At 44.8% G+C, this 19,549-nt stretch overlaps 1 pseudogene; it reads left to right on the top strand.

Moving 5' to 3' along the window:
• The first annotated feature begins 3,987 nt into the window (after positions 1-3,987).
• On the top strand, positions 3,988-16,217 carry LOC113563335 (annotated as a pseudogene).
• Positions 16,218-19,549: the final 3,332 nt, after the last annotated feature.

Below are 19,549 nucleotides of genomic sequence, written 5' to 3'. Positions count from 1 at the left end.
CTATCGTTGCTTCGATGCAGACTATCCGCCACTGCGAAGCCAATCCCGAGATATATCGCTCCGATACCAATCCGGGTTCTCCCGCTCTCTTTCTCTCTTCCTCTTTGGCTTTCTCTCCGTTTGCGTCCCTCGTGAGGCTGGCTCTTGAAGAAGAGAGAAAGGGAGAACGAGAGAGGTTCCGAGAAGGCAGCGAGCTTCGTCTTCCAGATCCCTTCTTTCAACTTTTCGCCTGAAGGCACACCCCGAAACTTCCTTCGGTGATAAATGCTCGTGAAGAATCGCACCCGCGCGATAGCGGCAATTAGTGGTGCCTCGTTTGTCTCCTTGTCTGCCCCCGGGGTTGATGGGCCTGCGGTTCCGGCTTGACGCTTCGCGAAACCATCGCGAAACCATCGAAACTGTCCGCAATTCACGTCGATCTGTCTCGAGATAAGTAGCCCCAAAAATAACAATCGGATCGGGAAATGTCTGTCAAATTTCTGCACACGCGTGCGTGCATCGTGTACCGTGTCTGAACGTGAACGGTAATACTGACTGAAATTACAGTTTGTACAGTAACGATAATGATTCGTGACACGGAGTATGCCATCGAGTTTTCGAAAAAGCATATACAAATTGATCGAATAAGGCGAGACGTTGTCTTGAAAGTATCGGAGAAGCAAGCATTCGATTCTTCGGCAACTGTGGTGGCATCTCCGATCGTGTGCCATATCCGCATTAACCTTTCATAGTGTTCATGTAGCGCCGAAAAAGGATCGTAGTTTTAGGTTTCCTTGTCGGAAGACAAATAGCAGCAGTCGACAGGGAGCGCAGCCCACTTTGTCCCCGACAGCGTGGCGAATAAACGCCCGATCACTTTACGAGGTAGACGGGGTAAGAGTGAAACGGGGTAGCGCGCAAGAGAGAAAGAGACAGGGACAGAGACCCAGGGAGCGAGCAGGAAGGAGAAATCCGCCCCTTCTCAATTCGTACGTAGCCACCTACACCCCCGAGGCCAACAATCCATTCTAACCCCGCCAACACGATCCAACCTCCGATCCGAAGCGGAAGGGGGATGTAGGAGGACTTTGGGGATCCCTCTCGGTTCTCTCGACCAGGCAAAACCACGGCGTTGATGTGAAAGCTGATAATACCAGGTCTCACCACTCCACCTGATTAATTTCCGTTTCTTCCGCGATGCGATTTACGGTTATTAGCGTTTCTCGCTAGTGTCGTATCACGGAGATCCCATCTACGGAAAGCCATCTACGGAAACACATGTCTAAATATATCATTTACGAGATGATGGTCGCGCGTATGAAATTCAATCCAACGGCGACTCGCATGCACGAAATCTGCACAGAGGTGGAGAGTAGATAGCAATCTTTTCAAGAGGAACGTGTTTTGTGGATTTTCATTCTCTAAAAGTCTCCGCGTCGCTAACGTGGTGCGCTACATTCGCGCTCGTTTGTGCTCGGTTACAGGAGTTACAGGAGTACAGCGGATAAACAAAATCGTACGGGTGACAGGTGTTAATTTAGAATGCGCGCGCGACACGCACGCGAAAAAAACCTAGGAAGGAGACATATCCGCGGACAGTGACGATGATGAGCCAGAAGCCAGCTGAAACCTCAAAGCCAGCGCGAAACGGTTCGGGGGATGTTGGCGTAAACTGTCCTACCGAGGCATAATGGAACAGCCGGAGAAAAGAGAGCTGGGCGAGAGATCCGAACATCGCCAACGGCTGGCAGACAAAGATAAATAAACGGAGGAAACGGCGTTCGCGCACAAAGGGAAGCAATATCCCTGTCTTTAACATCGCGCGAGACTCGGCTCGTCGTAGCTGGACGGAGAGCTAATAGCAGCCGTGGTAAACAAGCCGCTTCTGCCGCGGAAACATCTCGCGCGCCTCGCAGACTTTCCTCTTAATCCGCGCCGACCCCTCTTCTTCTGCCCTTCATGGGGCATTTCCGCCATCGTACTCCATCTTCCGCTTACTTCCATTCAAGCCTCTCGCTCACCCCCGCACCCGCTCTACGTACACTCACCGCACAGCCCAGTAGTCATTCCCTTCCCCGTTCAGCCACCCATCCGCTTCCACGGCCATTTCCGTTTTCCTACCACCTCCTCTCGCGCCTCCATCCGTTTTCCCTTGCTCCGGGGATAGTCTAGTTTACTCTCTTGAGCTTCTTCCGCCGCGACGAAACCGCGCGATTCGCTCGATGGTTTATAGCTCGCGCCGCGCCCGCCGGAAAGTTATCTCGACCCGTTGGAGCACACGCTCAACACGCTCGTGTGCTCTCTTTCAGATGAACATCACGTAACATTTATAGTGTCACTCGTTATCCATCGCTGCTTACTATCCGCCGCTGTCCATCACGCTAATGAACGATAGATGAAGTGTCGCACTGTCGTACCGGCGTTCCGTCATTAATAACCCAGTCCCTGGGAAAACCTTAATGCCTTATAATTTTACACGCTTAGTTAGCTATGTGTCGAAGCGAAGCCTCCCGAGAGGCACACCGCGAAGCATAACAAGATGATATAAAGGCACAGTAAAACACGTCTTTGTGGAATTATGCACACTCATTAGCACGTAATAAATATGCTAACGCGTTTTATACTATCCGACGCTGGTCATTCTTCTTCGTTCAGCGCTTAATATATGCAGACTTGTTATCGATGGCCACTGCCTGTAACGTGCGTTAGGATAATCATCGTTGAGAATATCACGAAACGTAATTATACGACTGTCTAACAATCAGATGAATATTACAAGCGAAAAGATATTTCTCCGGTGCTGATGATAAGTAGCGATCATAAAAGTTGTCACGTACACTTTCCGGCACGTGCAGGATACAAGGAAAAACGCGAGACATACGTAACAGCATCAAATGCAAATTATTATCAATATAGATTTTATTATATCTAATAATAGCACCGTGATAATAATATCTACAATTTTACGACTTTATTAGAATATGTATTTCTCATTAGCAATTTTTTTTATCATAATAGCTTCATCTTCGCCAATTGTGATATCCCGTCAAAGTTAGCACATTTTTTACAAAGCAATTATGCGAATTCTCTTGTCTGTCGTGTAATCAAACGTGAAGATGGGCGAAGATAATCTCTCGAAGAAAGTCGAAAAGTCCACGTCCAAGTATTCAGACATTATCGTGATTGAGCGTGCCAACGGTAGGGTTCGTCGGGTTGGAGGGCGAGAACTGAGTGATTTAGTGGGGTGGCTACTCGACGACTGACCAAGATAACCCGCCTGTCCGCGGAACAACCCCATTTGTCCGATGTCTTCCGCTACAAAACTGCTCCGATGCCCTCTGGGTCTGCGTCCTTTTGAATAATGACGGCGCTTTGTCAACTAACAGGCCACCGATAATGTCGGGCGTGTTGGACCGCACGCTAGCGAGAGTTAACATTTTCGCGAAACGGTATTGCGTTAAGTTGTTACCAGCGGGTTGCAAAGTGTCCTCAAGTGAACCGTGCGACGTGCCAGATCGTGTGGTCCGCACGACTCGCTTATACCTCGCGATACCTCGCCGCGTGTAAATGGAATTCTACACTGAATCTATTTACATCGATCGACTTGATGCCGCCGTGTCTTTATTCCATTCTTTGCATCACCCGTGGTATCAATGACAGCGCGGCTTCCATAAGATCTTCCATAAGATTCCGGTTACATAGCTCGTTTTCATTCTCCCTACGCTCTGGAAAAGAAGTGTTTCTGTTCCTCTCTTGTTTCCTCCCCGATAGACTTATTGCTATTGACTCATATCTTTTCAGCCGCTACTTATTTTGTCTTATCCAGACGAACACGTTATACTGTCGATATATCGTAATACAAGTATAAACAAATATGAGTCCGATAATAGTGCAATTTAAATTAAAACAATTGTTATTTAAACAATTGTTGCTTGTACCGGTTATCTTGAAACATATTTCTTTATAATGTCATCAACTTGCTTTCAGCATAAGCATAATATTCCAGATTATATTTATTGCCATCGCTATTGCAGAGTAGAAAAATATGATTCCTTTCTCTTTTTCCGTAGAGTTGTTAAAATTTTTCCTAGATTGAAAATATGCCGAGCGCGACAAAATGCAGATTACGTTTAGTTCAGAACTGAAGGACAAAATCCGGGACCGGATGAGAGGATATCCCGGCTGTGCAGGAGAGGAAGCAAAATGGACCGAAAGAAAAAGGCTGAAGAAGAGTCGAGGTATGAAGGAGACAGAGGGGTTCTTAAAGACGGAGAGAGATGGAGAAACGAGAAGCCGAGCGGACGAGCGAGGTGGGCCGTGAATTTATATCCCGGTCAGCCACTTGGAGCCATCAGCGGCTCGTTTGAAGTTCCACCTCGGCCGAGCAGACGTTATAAAGACAAACTATGCCTACGGCACCGTCATGCCCCACCACTTTATACCATAATTCTTCAAGCCGATCCACGAAACGGCCACTCGATCTCGACCGACGAGAGGAGAGTACAACTACGCTCTCTCTACGGGCTGCCTTCTCTCTCTTTCTCTCTCATCGTGCGACTCGTCCATGCACACCGATCCACAGCATCGAGCTGTCTCTCTCTTTCTCACTTTCTCCCTCTCTTCGTTTCTCTCATCGGACAGTCTTCAGCTTGCTTCCTTTACGGTTAGTGCCCGAGGGTAATAAAGATGGTTCTGCTTATGTACAACCGGCAACCGGAGGCGGAGCCAGGCTGCCCTCTGTGGGCAGGACTAACGCAAATGACTCTTCCATGCAAGATGGCGTAGGCATACACCGTAGTGGTGTGGTGCCCGCGAGGTGCTTTTATATTTAGCATGCGACGTGCAGGAAGACAGAGCGAGAGAGAGAGAGAGAGAGAGAGAGAGAGAGAGGCACTGAATAGCCGCCGCGCCGAATGCACCGCGTGCAGCAGTCGGCTGCCTGGTGTCCGTCTCGGTCGTCGGTCTGACTCTTACGTTTCGATCATGTTCGCGATCTGAGACGGCCGCTCTTGAATGTCCCTTCCGCTTAGCAAAGATTTCAGGGCATGAATCTCGACGAGTGACGACGGCTCGTGAGAGAGACGCCCAATGTTCACGCCGCACGTGTATGGTGCCCTTCGAGGAGGAACGCAACGGGACCAACACCAGTGCCGTGACAGATCTTCGACAGCAGTGAACAGCATCGTGTTATTGATGTCTTCACTCAGTTTCGAGTCGTCATCGATATCCGTACATTTGTCACGCGGTTGCATTGGCCAGAGATCCATCAAGCTCGAATGATGATCCGACCAAATTGCATCTGGCAATCTGATCCGATGATAAAAGCCCGTTAATGTAATTGCCAGTTATCGTGGATACCAGTATGCACGTCGAGCCGAATGAAAACTGCAGCTATCGAGCGTACATTAAACGATTCGCGTCTCATTACTCTCGTGTCACTTGCACGGCGCAGGAAGATAAATATGAAAATTACGAGATTTGGCCGCGGTCTCTTGGTGGCCTTGCGGTGATATGCACTTTGTCTGAATTATGGATAGCAGCTGTAAACTTCTCTGCTTTCCCGCCTACGTGGAGTCGAAGTTACGAGCCAAATATACAAATGCAAATTACTCAAAAATTTTGTGGGATGGATTTATGAGATTCGGCTACATGGTAGTCTGATAAACAAATGCAAGCGGAGCGTAAGATTCGTACAATTCTCGTTATGTATTTTGCCAAATAACGCGAAATTTGCTGAAATTTATTGCACTAACGGGATCGCGACACGTTTGTCGTCTTCGGATAAAAATGATCTGTGAACGGGAATAATATTTTTCAATATATGTCTTTAGTGCTGTGAGTTTATTAATAAAAATTTTTTTAATCTTACATGTGTTATTTTTCCGACATTTCCACAAGTAAAACGCACACCAACGATATGTGCGGAATGTAGGAAGAAGTATCTCCAATTTCAGTCGACAGTCGGCATTTCCACTTTATAGCACTTTGCAGTCGTTGAATCTTAATTAATTAATAACTGAATTAAATTATCGCGTTCACCTTGAGTCAACTCTTGGCTAGTTAAACGCTTGGCTAGATCTCATCTTTCAGTCCGTTCGATTCGTCTGAATCGACAGACAGACCAGACGCGCCACCGGCAAGATTTACGAGACGTCCGATCGTAGAGATGGGTGTCTCTTAACATCATTAGCGGTTAGAACCTTTTTCCAGCACCTCTTTCTTAGCCCTCGAACGCTTTGATCGACGCGGCGTTCTTTCCACCAACGGGGAATCGCGACGAGTGATTCGAGACACGCTTGTCTCGCACTCGGAATGCGGGTTTCTGGCTCGTTCAACTATCGGACAGCAGTCAGAAAAACCATACAGCCGGTTTCCTAGTGGCATGGAACGCATCTTCCAGGGACAAGGCGATCGACGCGCATACATATATGTACCGCTTGTAATTTTCTCGTAGCAATAAAGTACGATCATCACCGAGCGATACGTCAAATGTCGTAATTAAAATCAGCTAGTTCACCAAAAATCATGCCTGTCACAAAATTCATGTGTTCTATTAGGTGAATGTCACTCGGGACAGAATAATAAGTTCCACAAAAAAGAAAATTGCTTGAAAAATGCGATAACGCGATTCGCGAGGGCGAATTATTGGCGCTTGAAGCGAATCCTCGATGGTCACAAAGTCAGATGTTCTGGTAGATAAAAGGGCTTGGCATGGCATCGAGGACGGTGGACGGGAACAATCGCTCGATTACTTGGCCGTCGACGTCGGCGAAACAGAGATTTCGAGATATTCCATAAATGTAAGATGTTCGAATGACTCGCGGATCGACTCGATGGCCGCCAGTTGCGCGGAGACCGAGAAGGAGAGAAGAAGATACGTCGGGCACGTAGCGCGGGGGCCATCAATCCTTCCGAGACGTAGACGAACAGCCGTGGGCCGCGGCAAAGCGAACCGACATCAGTCCTTCTCCTCCTCCTCCTCCTCCTCTTCCTCATCGTCGTCGTCGTCGTCGCCGTCGTCGTCTTCTGCAATGCGAAAAGACGAAGCGCGCTCGGAAGCCGAAGACGCGTAGACGCGCCGATAGAAGCCACTACTTAGCAAGCAGGCATGTGTCTTAAACCGGGGCCTGGTCCCTTCTCGAGGGCATCCTCGTGCTTCTGTGGAGCTCTTCGAGCTCCCTCGAGCTCACCGCGAGAATATCAAAGGACCCGGCCTCCTTTAGAATTCTCTAGTTGTTAACATTTAATAGTGATGCCTTCCATGCAATTTTTGTCGCGCATGCCCGACGAGTTTTATCCACCGCGCGGACTCCCTGTGCCCCTCTTCTCACGATTCCTTAATGAAACGATTTAAATTAAGGTGGAAGAAGACGGCGCGCTCAGCTTTTTACGGCGAGACTTTAATGAAGGGCAGACAATTGCACGTTATCATATAGATATAAATCCAGATAGAAATCTGCAATTTTTTTCATTTATCAGACGTTAATTACTTTCATTGTTTAATGCGCAGCGTTTTGCGTGGATACTCATGTTTTTGAGTAGATGATAACACAAATGGTATATACGACAATGTCGGTAATATTTAAACACGTTTGTACGTAAATCAATTCTAATGAATAGTAATGCTTGCAAAGTTTTGGCTAATAATCTCAAGATAAATAAGATTATAAAATATTTTTGCGTGATAAAATTTCGCGTAAATGTGCAAACCTTTTTGCAGACACGTCGCAAGTATTCCTTTATCCTTTATATCGTAACTAGCAGCAAGCACCTTAACACACGCGCCATTTTGTCGTGCATTTCAAGATGCTACCTAGCTATTCTCAGTTTCCGTCGAGCGCATTGTATCAACGTTACACCGGAGCCCGGAGTCCGTGGTGCAAGGACGAGAGAAGGGTGACGGGGAGAGACGCGGTATAGGAAGACCAGGACAGTTTTATAGAGACGAATTCTCGTCGTAAAGACGTCAGGACCACCTCCGCAACTCCCGCCTGTCTTCGCAAAGACGTTACGAGTACCGGAGGATTCACAAGTTACCCCGTTACCTTTCCACCTCACCGTCGCCTTACCATCGGAGACACACGAGTCTCTCTGGTCCCGGACAACCGAGTCCGACGAAACGGCTCGTAATTTTGACTTGTGCTAAATCTCCGCGCGCCAACGACCGATTCTCGCGACTGTACACGACCATGATGAGCGCTTTGTACACGAACGGAGGAAATTGGCACCTTTTCGTGTACGAAAAATATTCGTGAATCTTGTCACATTCTTGCTTTCTTACTCGTGTTTTGCCTAGCGTTCAACTTCCCTGTTCCTGCTATCGTATAATAGAGAGCGCGGGAGGAACTCTCGATGTTGCATCTGACAAGCTTTTTCTGGTACAATAAAAGTCAGAAAGGGGCAATCTATTACTTTCCCCCTACGGCCTATTCGAGAGGCGGAGAGACCCGACTGCACCGCCGTTTCGAGTTGGTCGGCGTCCTTTGATCCGCTCCTACCTCCCGTCCGGCTACCGGAATTTTCTATCCGCCACTAAGACCGCTACTTATTGCCGCTTCTCTCGTCTCGTTAATTTATATACATACGTATGTACGCGCAACAGTGAACTCTTCATCCTTCACCGTATCGTGCCTTTTTCTCATCTCCTATACTCGAGGAGTGTAAGCAATGTACATCAGGCTTTTGTTACCAACGCAGAAGCAAGCGGATCTACGTGCCTACGTGACACTGTTGCGTAATGGTTTCATTATGTCCCATCGCGTACGCTGAGGTTTCCTTAAATCTTCAAAATGGACAGTTTGAATAATATCCTTTCATTCTATAAAGACACTGCCTGTCTGTGAACGTAAATTTCCCAATTTTAAACTAATTTCATGCTGCAGCGTTTCAAGATTTACGTTAGTTTTGCAAAATTGAAATTCTTTTTGCACCTATACCGATACCAAACACTTGCTAGTAACATAAAGCACTCTGCAAGATTAATTGTCCATGCACGCAATGATTGATAAAATCGTTACATGTAAAAATGTTACGAGCAATTAATTAACACTAGCGATTAACAGGTAATGTTATTATAAAAACGTGCATAATTTTTGGATTAAAGATGCGATACCTACGTTGATACGTGCCTGATGTTTCAATGTTGTACATCAAATACAAATGTACAATCCAACCGATTTCATTTTCATCTCGTGCTCCAGCAACGGAAGGAGAGAGCCACCACTAAAAGAATCCAAACGCGCGCGGCAAAACGGAGGCCGTAGATCTCGCGGCGCCGTTAGATGTGACACGTCTGACTCTCGCTCCCCTTGCCAACCCTTTCTTCTCCACATCGACCTGGCCGCTGCCGACTTGGCGGCTTCGATACCCGTCCGTCACGAGCCGTCATTAAGCCCCGACCAGATTCCTATCTGAACGGACAGCTGAGCCTCGATCTGGACGGGCGGAAAGAGCATCGGCTTCTGCGAGTTACGGGCATTAAAGCTGCCGACCAGACAAGACCAGGGTCAAGGCTTCGACAACCCCTCAGCCGTCCGTCAGTAATACTTATCGATCAACATCGGCCTCCTCTCGTTCGCTACCTCGGTCTACCTTGGCGATTATGTTCGCAAAAGGTGCAACAAATATTGCAATCATAAAATTCGATAATTATCTAACGATCGATTAATGTTTTCGTTCAATTGTTTCTCTTATTATTGTCTCTAAGCAGTTCTGCCTCAATTGTTCATTCAAGGTTATTTAGCAAACGACATTTTTTTAGTTTGCAGTGTTCATCCATGATTATAAAAGAAGATTAGATACATCTAAATCTGTAAATCTTTAATTATTAAAATGTGCTTGGAACGATTGACAGAGATTAATTGTTTCTTTCATGCAAGAATGTTGAAAATGTTGCGAACGTTGCTAAATTCCATATTTATTGCACGTTAATAATCGTATCATTGAAAACTGTGAAACTGAAAAAATTATAACCAGGAAAATGATATAGAAGAATTTCGAATTAAAAGAATATATATAATATGTATTGTATTTTGTATATGTATGTATTTTTAAACAAGCAATTTGATAACGATTTGATCACAATGCGTAATAAATGACTCTCAGTGATGACCTACAATTTTATCGCACAACTAAACGAATATTTACATGAAGCTTTCGTGGCAGTAGAACCCAAAACTGCTCTTATCAGAGATAAGAACGTTTCCAATGTTTCGAGGAAATGCTCATTGTGCAATTTCACTGCTTCGGCTGAGAAGATAAACGCGAGTCCATTTTGACGTGTCAGCTAATCTCGCCGTGACATATCATAGTGGCTCGATCGATCACCAGACCATTACATTGTCTGATCCGCGCCGCCGCTGCGATAAATTATTACTACCGATAAATCGGTAAAGAGTAACGCCACCGGCGGATAGTAACAGGTCCAAACGCGAGTGACTCGCGCAGATAACTCGCAACACGTTGCTCTCTCGACAAGGTGTCAGAGCTAATGCCAGTTTCTCTTACTGATTCAGCGGTCGGTTCGCCACGCTAATTTGCACTCCAAATCTCGCTCTATCCTCACGGGATCTTGCTATTCTGGGAATTAGTTATTGACGCTTCAATGCAACATTGCACGGATGAGCAAGAGTGAAAACGTTAAACGTTGAAAACTATACGGTGCTTTCGCGATCTTGCTTTTCAATTCGGTTCACAAGAGATGCAAGCTATTTCATTTAAACCTTTTGTTGCCTCGATCAATGTCCAACAAAAGAAGGTAATAAAAAAAACAATTGAAATTTTTGTAATTTTACCTGTATCGTTGAGCCGATTGAATTGTCGGAAACAAACATAGCCATACGATGCGATACGAAAGGAGAAATGGGCGGATGGACGACAGGCACCGTCACGTTAGAACTAAAATGAAGTTTTCGGGACCAGTTACGATCGGCATGATAGTCCCGAAACAGCCTGCTAATAATAAGACGTTAATTTAGCCATGCGAGGAGAAAATATCTGCGACACGCAGCCACGGCCGTCCCTCGTCGGTCGAGTTTTATGGAAGCCTATGCATCAGAGTGATGAACGATGTTTCGCGACCGCGCGGCGCAGCAGGATGAGTCGCAGTAAATGAAAAGGGGCTGGGAAGGATGAAGGATGAAGACCTGGTAGCGAGCGGCGTTTACGCGCGTCGATCAAACCGATTCTTCGACGACATTAAGGCCTGTTTCTACCAATGTCGTTTAACTTTAGCCGTAGTTTAACTCACTCTTCATTCTTTTCTAACTAGCTTCCTTAGAAAGAGACGGAGAGTGAGTTAAGGGGTATTCTACTTTAACGCCCGAAAAATTTAGATATTTTCAGGAATTTTTTTTACTGAAATAAATAAGATATCGATATAAAAGTTATGGCAGCTTATTATTTAATATTTAAACAGTATAAAACAATTTATATATATATGTGATTTGTTTATATATAATTTGGTAACGTAAAAATGGCGTCTTAAAAAGAACGTATGTTGCTGGCGGAATCGATAACTCCTCATAGACTCATCTGAAAAAAATTCAAAGTGTTTCTTAATTAGTATGAGTGTCATTCTCGTCTGAACCACTTTAGAGAAGTTTCGTTAAAAAGAAACAAAATGGCGCATGCAAAAGGAAAAAAGTTTAAATTTTATGTTGTTTTCCGCTAGTTTTAGGTTTAAAAAAATATGAAAAACACAACGCAAAAATGCCATAGTGGTTCAGACGATAACTACAAGTATGACAAACAACCTCCTAAAATTTCAAAGCGATTGGTTAAATCGTTCTCGAGATATTAATTCCGCCAGTTAGAAAAATGTTGTTTTGAGAAAAACGCCTTTAAAGTTTTAAGTACTGAAATTGTTTGAAAAATACGTACTTATGCTTAATCGGTAATGCCAGCTCCATACACGATGCCTTCAATTTCTTCATGCAAGTCATTTTGTATTGATTTTTCGTTCTTCCTGGCTAAATCGATTTTTTTGAAATTTCAAAGTAGAATATCCCCTTAAACTACGGTTAAAGTTAAGCAACGTTGGTGGAAATGGGCACAAACCGCGGAAAGTCTTCCGTTTATTGCTAAAGGAAGTTATCATTTTTATGCTCTAAAGTTTCGCAGAACGACATACGAGCGCGTCTTTATGCGCTAAACGTTTGCGAGTGATGAACGTTTTTGATGGATACTACAGTATATAAAATAATATTAATTATAAATTATGTTTCTATCCTTGCTTGGCTATGAACAATATATAAAGTCGTTTATGCTGTTACAAGTATCAAATAATCTTTCGACAAGTGTATGTAATAGCCTATATATACACGTCTTTAATTGTATATTTAATCTCATCGATTAATCTTATCTTTAGGACGGGAATCGTGGGCAGAGTTTGTACTATTTGGTTATTCAACGGTATGATTAATTTATATCATCGCCTTCCATCGATCTCGTGTATCAATAAAGAATAATCTAGAGTTTTTTCTGTGGAAGATTGACAAAAAAGTAGATGTCAGATTCGATATTTTATCAGATGAATAGTGAAAAACGTCGGTAGTAATACAAACTAAAGCAAATAAAACACGACATTTGATCAGACGAGTCATAAAGATTTGAAATGACGTTAAAGCAAGGAAATTATATTGGCGAGCATAGAATAAAACACTCTCGGTTACCCCTGGTACTGAAATAACGTATCTCGATTTCTCGATAATAAAAAGAAGGGAATTATCTACTACTACTATCTACTAAGAGATATACAGGGTGAGGCACCTAACTTGCACACCTCGAAAAACTTGTAAATTATAAGTTGTACGAAAAATTGTTACATTCAAAAGTTGCATGACTTCGAGGGGGTCATTACATAGTGTGTAAGTTTTTTTAATAAGTGGAGGCGTTTAAAAAGTTTCAAGGTCAACTTAATTTTTTTAAATGAAACACCCCATTTTTTGTTATATTATTTTATTCTGCTAATTAATTTAAACAATTTTTGTTTGAAACATTTTTTTGTTTGCATCATATTTTTTGAGATATTCAAGAAAACATAAAGTAACAAGGAGTTGAAGATTTAATATCTTGTACTGAATGTAATAAAATGAATAATATGTATGCCAGTGGCAAATAACTTATTATTAGTTTATTGTTATTAATAATAGCTCATTGATATTACAACTGTAATATTTTCCTAATCTTGACAACCGTTCTTAAATTAGGTGTTCGAATTAGTGTCCATTAACTTAATACAATGATGTAATCTATTAATCAATGACGAAACAGCATTCTGAATTGTTTCTGAATTAAGTCTATTGCACGTTATCCTGAGATTACATCATTGTATTAATGTTAATGGACACCAATTCGAACACCTAATTTAAGAACAGTTGTCAAGATTAGGAAAATATTACAGTTGTAATATTAATGAGCTATTATTAATAACAATAAACTAATAATAAGTTATTTGCCACTGGCATACATATTATTCATTTTATTACATTCAGTATAAGATATTAAATCTTCAACTCCTTGTTACTTTCTGTTTTCTTGAATATCTCAAAAAATATGATGCAAAGAAAAAAATGTTTCAAACAAAAATTGTTTAAATTAATTAGCAGAATAAAATAATATAACAAAAATGGGGTGTTTCATTTAAAAAAATTAAGTTGACCTTGAACCTTCTTAAACGCCTCCACTTATAAAAAAAACTTACACACTATTTAATGACTCCCTCGAAGTCATGCAATTTTTGTATGTAACAATTTTTCGTACAACTTATAATTTACAAGTTTTTCGAGATGTGCAAGTTAAGGGCCTCACCCTGTATATCTTTGATATTTGATCATTACAGACTTTTCTTGTAATTTATCTGAAGGATTATCATTGATTGCGAAATAAGTTAAATCAGTTTATAGCCGTTAATTATATTACCGTCAATGAGTCAATAAGTCTTCTTAAAATTGAATAGTTATGAAATAGATGGTCTTAAATAACTTGTAACATTACTTGTTCAATATTATCAATATTGAAGCAACATATGCAAATACGGAATAAATTTGTTTGACATCAAGTTACCTTCAATTTTTCTTTTCGTCAAGTTGATTTGGAGCACGAAATTTACAAAATACCATAAGCCATAGACGTCATTGCAATCCTATTCATTTCACAAGGAAGTAAGAAAGTGAGAGAGAGAGAGAGAGAGAGAGAGAGAGAGAGAGAGAGAGATATATATATATATATAAATATATATATATACTGCGATAATAGCATGGAGCGTACTTATGCGTACGCGAAATTGCAAAATGGCGAACGCACAGGCAGTAAATCAAGATACGAAGCTCATCGGGTAGCCATGTATTGCGACATTTATACGAGCCATCCATCATCATTTAGAGGCGGCATCTATCAGTGTCACCACTCGCGAGAACGATAATGACGATTCAACGGCTTAGCGGCTCGCTTTGACCCGCGGCAGTCCCTACAATCGTTAATTTACAGGCCTTTCCTCCGCCTCGGCGGTATCTCGCGTGTACTCTCTCGATAAAGTCGACTGCTGTCGACTGCGGTAATCGGCTCTCCGTCAGTGGTTCTTTCCATGCAAACCGCTCAAAAGCGAATTATTCGATATATAATGACTTCTCGTACCTCGTCGATCAACCGAACAACATTGGCGTGCACGCAAGGGCGCTTCACGCGCATTGAATCCTCCCTCTCGGCGTGTTGCGACTCAACTTGGTCTACGTCGATCACGTTCGATCCGACAATTTCAGGTCACCGGATGGAAGGACGTGGCACAAAAAGAGCAATTACGTCGGAGACGTAGCTCCGGGTATCAGTCATATTCTCTCTCTTGCAGGATTTTTCGCTAAAGAAGTCTACGGTGCGTTAGAAGCTTGTTCTGTCGAGCAATCGGCGGCGGCAGATCGAGGAGAGGGAAGTGAAGAATGGAGCGGAGCAGGGCTGAGCATTGTGCGCTGATAGATGTGTCAAATCCGGGTCGTATTGTGCCCGCGGAGATAAATGGAGCCCGGGTGAAGAAGCAAAACACGTGCCTTTGTTGCCCATCTACTCATCGAAGGTAATTTGGAGCGCTTCTCCTCGATGATGCCCGTAACGGCGCGGTAGTCGTGGTATATACATTTCGCCTTGATTTAACCGCGACGACCGGTAACGGCCAATCCATCATTACGATAAGCATTTTGCACGTATGTCGAATCTGCAACCGTCGCCGACTCACGTGCCTTCGTCGCGATTATACCGAGAAAATCGGTTTTAGAGGTGGTTTTAGAAAGCGCATCTGTTTAACAGTTAAATTTCCTTAGATAAATGTGCGAGATTAAAAATCTTATTCACAATAGAATACCTATTCTACATCACAGTCATTCCGTCTAATTTCTAATAACAAAGTCGCGCGTCTCATCGAGTCCGCGCAAAACTCGACAGCGTTAAATCGTGCCGATCTCATCTTCGACAAATTGCGTAACAAGTAAACTGTGTAAGATACCTACTTCGAATCCAACGTGCCCTTCGCTCGTAACGCACATAACTCACAGCCCGCCCGCTCGCTGCTCTATGATTAGCCCGCCTCCCGCGGAAACATTCGGCAAAGGACTGGAAGGGAAAAAAAAAGAAGAATGGCCGGTAGTTGCACGTCATCCGAGAAAGATGCATCGCAACGATGCAGAAAGGGCCTAAATGAAAGAGAGGAAGAGAGTGAAGGCAACGGCACACTCCGCCACCCTGGCGACACGGCTGGATGCGGAGCTGAAAGCGAGAATTCTCCCGCGGCGCGGAGTCGCGGCACCCGCTCCGCATAAATCATCCCGCTTCTGCTTGGAACAGGGCAGGCGAAAATAGATGGTGCCCCCTCTTTCTCGCTCCGTCTCTCCCTCGGAGCTTTACCGAGGAGAGCATCCCGCACGTAGAGATCCCGTGGATACACACGAAAGTCTGCTCCTTCTCTCGCCTCTTCTGCGTGTGAATAAAGACCTCCCACATATTTTCGTGTCTTCTCTCGGCCCAGATACCTGACCCGAACGATGGGAGACTGCGCGGAAAACCACGAGAATCGCCATCACGAGCACAAACGTCCGCTACAAACTTTGTGCGCGCAACGTGACAAGCACTCGCTGAATCAGTAGCGAAAGTCTTCCCTTCTAATGTAACGTGTCTTTCACATATTTCTTTTTGTTTTGCAGCAGTGTTCCTTTGCAGGAATAAAAGACAGAGCATTCAAGCCTCAACTGTAAGGTGATCATAGATACTGAAGATTTGTAGGTTTAGACATACAGAGGCAAACAAGGGATCGTCTTTGCTGGTCATTCATCGTTTTCCAAAGAGCGAAATGTGTTTCGTGCTTGACGGACGACACGTTGGGCGGAGATTGGCAAGGGTCAATTCGTACCTATCGGTTGCGCCTCGGGTGCGCCAGATTCTCCGATGTTCATTTTGCAGTATTACTTCCGTTGGTGCTCATAACCATTGGTGGAGACTTGGCGTTCCCATTATACGCGGCCAGCTCACAGTATGTTATCCAGTATCATGCTGAGCGAAGCGTGGTGCGCCATAAATCTTCGCCCTGTTTTTACGTGTTTGACCCCCGAGCGACTGCGCCATTATTAGACACAGCTTTCAGCCTTAACCCACTAAGAATTTCACGAAACCGCACCGTGACCGAGGTCCCCTTTCTCCGGTTTCTGACGTTTATTGACCGCTCGGATCGCCCGCCCGCCCTTCCCACTTCTTTCTCTCGATCCCTCTTCCGAAAGTGCATCAAATTTATCGCTTTGTGTCAACGGCTCTCCTTCTGTTTGCCGGCAACTACCGTCTTACCCTATCCGATTTCACGCTTGTTCCACGCAACATCATAAGAACACCGAGGTGTCATGCAACAAGAAAATCAATATACAACACAAATAACAAGATTCAACCCCTTGTAACCTTATCCGTGAAAGAGTCTTCCTTGTCGTGATTCCAGTGAACAAAACATTTTGATATTGAGAGATGATCCTTGTAAGCTATCGCGCGAATATATAACAGATGAAGGTAGTTAACGCAGAGCGTTACGTGAAGCTTTACGCAGATAATTAAAATTGTGCCGCTGTGAAAGTCGCGAGAACGCCCCAACTTCTTTTCCTGTTCGACTGCTCTTTGGATAACGACTCGTTCGTCGTCGGACCGTCAACGTCAAACGCTCGGTGTGAAGCCGGGAGGCCGACAAATCATGGCCAGCCGGGGTCAGAGAGCGAGCGACATGAAAAATTGCCGACGCTTCCATGGAAAACTAATAACGCCCCGCCACATCAAACGCAATTCCGGGAAATTATTACGTGGGCCACAACCGCGCCGCAGCTTATACGGCGCGCAACGTTTAAGGCGGAGGTGATGTGGCCCCACGTCCTCTAGCCCGGTCGTGAGTAACGTCCCGAGTAATATTACGATGACAGTAATTGCCGCTTTGATCAATGCGGGCCCGGCCGCGAGTAGGCGGCACGTCACGCCACCGGGATTCAACGCGATCCTTTCCGGCGCTCCCTTGAACGTGTTGCATGTATGCGCTTATTGCGAGGGGATGATGCGAGCTATCGATCGCGCGCGCGCATTCTGTGTTTGAGTTCGCGGCAAGAATGAAGTCCCGGAAACGTTCAAGATCGCTCGATATCTCCCGTCTCGATACTTGTACTCTTGTATTCTTCCATCTGTCGACTCTTGCACGAATTGGAATGCCGAAGGTGCGAAAGATGGCGAAATGCCGAATTTACAGCAATCAGACCGAGCGATCTTACCGCGTTTATAAACGTTTATAAACGAGAGAGATTGTCGGCGCCGCGATACCGTCGGCAATCCGGCAACCGGTGTCGATTAAAAGTTACGATCCTCGAAAATCGCCAGTGCTATTAGGAGTCGGCGAATGACGCTGGCATGGCGCGACGCGACGCGACGCGACGGCAAAGAAAAAGAGGAGACACCGAGAGGCGAGCAACCGTTCTCGAGGGTTTTATTTGCGGCGGAATAAATAAAAATTTACGAGCAATTTACAGAGGGTCCTCAGCCGCCAGGTCAGGGGGATCCATCAATTTACTCCGAAGTGCTCGTTTGGCGCGCGGGCTACAAAATCGTCGACCAAGTTCTCTTTATGAAGCTAGAATAGATTAATGCTCTCGTTTGTTCGGTAATGGCCCCGATAAATTATCTTAATAGCTTGAGGCGGCTATAAATATATTCTCCGGTTCCCGCGCTCTTACGCTTGTTTTCCAGCTATATCGCGATCTCTCGGCGCGACTGTCGAACTACCACGTTTTCCGTGTCACTAATTCGACGAGAAAATGCGTATTGCGGCTATCTGGAACGAGAGGATTTACCGTCGTCATTTGCGGCGGCACAAATTATCGGGGATCCATGGAGAATACTTTCGCAGGGTGCCATTCTTTATTTTCTCCGGACGTGTAAAATCTTTTCGAACCGAGCTGCTGTTACTTGAGAAGGAGGTAACGTTACGACCTGCCTGAGAGACGTAATTTTCCTAGTCAGATTCATGGTGGATTCACACGTCGTGAAAAAGATTATAAATTAACGGACAAGAAAGATAAATAGATGTACATTTAGCGTATCTATCATCGCGTCACATTCCACGAGGATTAACACGATTACGATGTTATCGGGAGCCGCGAAGAAAGAAGGAAGCGATGCGGCGAGGCGCGCGGTGCGTCCCTGACACACACACACACACACATAGCCTGACTGACGAAAATAATCGAGGTTGCCATTTAGCGGCTGCACCACACGCTCTACCGGAAGATCAAACGGATCGTCTATCCGTCAACGGCGCGCTAATGCACACGTTTCGCTGCGCCGCCTGCGCGTCGGTATTTGGCAGAAATTAGGTTGGTAATGCGTCAGCAGCCGGTGCCGGGGCGAGCACTTAACGCCGTAAAGTTGTTTGATGGCACCGCTATCACCCCTAACAGTTTCTAACAGTCCGACGCCCACCTCGCGCTGCGCCCCGAGAGTCTGACACTGCAACCGTGAGTTATTCACTTAATGCGGCCATTACGCGCTCCTCGATGGCGCTTCATCCTGATTTACTCGACAAGCATTTATTGCTTCTATCTCGGCCGACGATATTAAACCCTCCGCTCGCATTTCCTACGCGCGTACGTTATACCTTATACGCGATTCGGTCGGCGACGTTCAAATTGATTTGGGATACGATCGCGTCGTGCCGAGACATAAACAATTGTCGTGAGAATAACGAAGAATGATGCGCAAATGATGTTTCCGAGACGGGACATGACAAACTCGTCCAATAGCTCGACACGTTGGCGTGGTAAATGGTAAATCAGCCAATTGCTGCTGAAGAGCTTTGTCTTGAGCTTGCGCGGAATGATATAAATACCTGTATCGCAGTGATCGTGCTCTCGAAATGAAATTCGAACAAACGATGATTCGCGACTCTTCGTCTTCCGAATATCTTATGAATATCGTAAGCGTCGCATCGCAACGACGCTTGAAATTAGCAGAGTAATTATCGGGGATTCGCGGTTCTTGAAAATAGAGACTCGCGCGTGGATTTCCGCCGGTA

Source organism: Ooceraea biroi, chromosome 14 (assembly GCF_003672135.1).
Source record: "Ooceraea biroi isolate clonal line C1 chromosome 14, Obir_v5.4, whole genome shotgun sequence".
Lineage (NCBI taxonomy): Eukaryota > Metazoa > Arthropoda > Insecta > Hymenoptera > Formicidae > Ooceraea > Ooceraea biroi.
The sequence above is the reverse complement of the archived record's forward strand: the minus strand, read 5'-3'. Positions and strand labels throughout refer to the sequence as shown.